Here is a 2277-nt window from a genome sequence, read left to right as displayed (position 1 = left end):
CTTTATCCCACTAAGTAGGGTCGGCTATATGAATCATTTTTCTCCATAATGTCCTATTGAGTGTCATATTTTCATTTCATTCTATAAATTAAGATTATTTTTTATACAACATGCCCAAGTCATTTTATGCCTACCTTTACCTTTTTTAACATAAGTCGAATCTAGAACATCTGCTCTCCTAACTGGATCATCAGATGGTCTGCATTTAACATGAGCAAATCATGTATGACGACTCTCTCTAGTCTTGTCTGTCATTGAAGCTACACCAATCATTTCACAGATATATTTGTTTCTCATTTGTCTTTAAGTGTAAAGCTATTGATCCACTTAAGCATTCTCATCTTAGTAAAACTTAGTTTATACTTCTCTTTTATAGGACAACATTCTGCGCCATAAAATATTGTAGGTCTCACTAATATCTTATAAAATTTTCCTCAAGTCTAAGCGGTACTTTTCTATCACACTATTAGTCTGATGCTTTCCTCCACTTCAACCATCCAACTTGAATTCTACTAATAACATCCTCATTTATATCACCGTCACTTTGAACATTAGCCCTGAGATATTTAAAACGTTAACTCCTTTTAATGATTTGATCACCAATTGTTACAACGCTGCCACTAGATCTACTACTACTAAATTACATTCCATGTATTCAGTTTTAGATCTGCTCAAATGATGGTCTTCAGATGATGGTCTTTAGACTCTAAAGTAGACATCCATAATTCAAGTTTTTCTTGAACTCTTTCTCTAGACTCTTTTGAACTCTTTCTCTAGTCTTATCCACAAGAAGGATATCATCAACAAAAAACATACACCAAATTACATCCTCCTTTAAATGTCTATTATGAGCATCCATAGCTATAGCAAAGAGTAATTTTCAGGGGCCACAGCTAGGTGCTACGGTGCTCGGTACATGTAAAAAAAATTTGTCCCAATAGAGGGGGTCACCCTGCGTACTTTCTAAGTAAACTCACCCTTAAGCTTGATTGACAAAATTGAGGGCTTTTAGTGTCCAATTGATTGACACAATCAGACATAACATCAAATTCATATGCAAGGATAGATTCAACTTCCATTGGAAGTTTAGATTCACAATTAAAGCTTGATTTAAATTCTAATTGCAATTGAAGTTTATATATGTTGTAAGGTTCAATTTCAATTTATAAAAAATGTATAGTTGCATAATTAATCTCATTACTTCGATTCAACATTAAATTTGGATTTTGAGCCTGCTCAATTTTAGTTTCTAGCTCAAATTACAACCCTTGCTCAAGCATAGCTCTAGGGCTCATTGGCAACATGGTAAAAATATTAATTGAGGTACACATTCAGAGTTGACAACATGATAAAAAATTTAATTATAAGATTTTCATCTATTAATTTTTTAAATGATATTCTTCGATAATTTTAGTCTTCACTATGCATAATTTTTAATATTAGTATATGATGTCGGAGGAGAAAACACAAACCACAAAAGAATAACTTTTATTAATAGGGAAATAGGGTTACAACACACACAAACTGAAAATAACATCACCAACACATAAAACAGCATATAAAACGACGACACAACAAACATTTTGAGAGTGCATCCCAAGGGCGGTGGAGGTTGCTAGGTGGATCAGGATGATTAGCTGGGGTGGCAACTGCGAAGGTGAGGCGAGAAAACGACAAGAACTGCTAGAGGGCTGGCTCTCCTGTGCAGATACATCAAGAACTTGGGGGCAGAAATGACAGGAACAACAAAGGTTAGCTGTTTTGGGGCGGCGACAACAAGGGTGGGTGGGTTGACAACGATCTAGCAAAGGTGCGGGCGGTTTTGGGCTGCAGGAAGGTGCTGGACAACAAGTAGACCACTGAAAACAAGAATAAAGAAGATACAATCACCACCGGGGAGAGAGATACAACCGGATCACCACCCTAATCATTGGATACAACCCTCGAAGGGGAAGAAGACTCCACACAGAAAATCTGAAATCAAACACAGCAGAATACTTCCTCTAAACTCAGAAAACAAACATATAAATAGACCTAGCTAGGGGACAACAAGAAAATAAAGACGACGAGAAAGGAAGGAGGAGAAAGGCTATTGCCGCCTCTCCCCCAAATCTGCTTGCTTTGAGCAGGAGATGCGAAAGGAAAGACCGCCTTGGTTGTATGGAGCTGTTTGACGTTTTGGAAGCTTAGACCGGGACCTCTGGACCGGTCCCCCATGCCATATGGTTCAGTCGATTGACCTGTTTCCCACCTCTGTGCAGGAAAATCTCACTCCCG

The sequence above is a fragment of the Phalaenopsis equestris genome, unplaced genomic scaffold (genome assembly GCF_001263595.1).
Source record: "Phalaenopsis equestris unplaced genomic scaffold, ASM126359v1 Scaffold000001, whole genome shotgun sequence".
NCBI classification, from domain to species: Eukaryota; Viridiplantae; Streptophyta; class Magnoliopsida; order Asparagales; family Orchidaceae; genus Phalaenopsis; species Phalaenopsis equestris.
Note: the sequence above shows the minus strand (reverse complement) of the source record.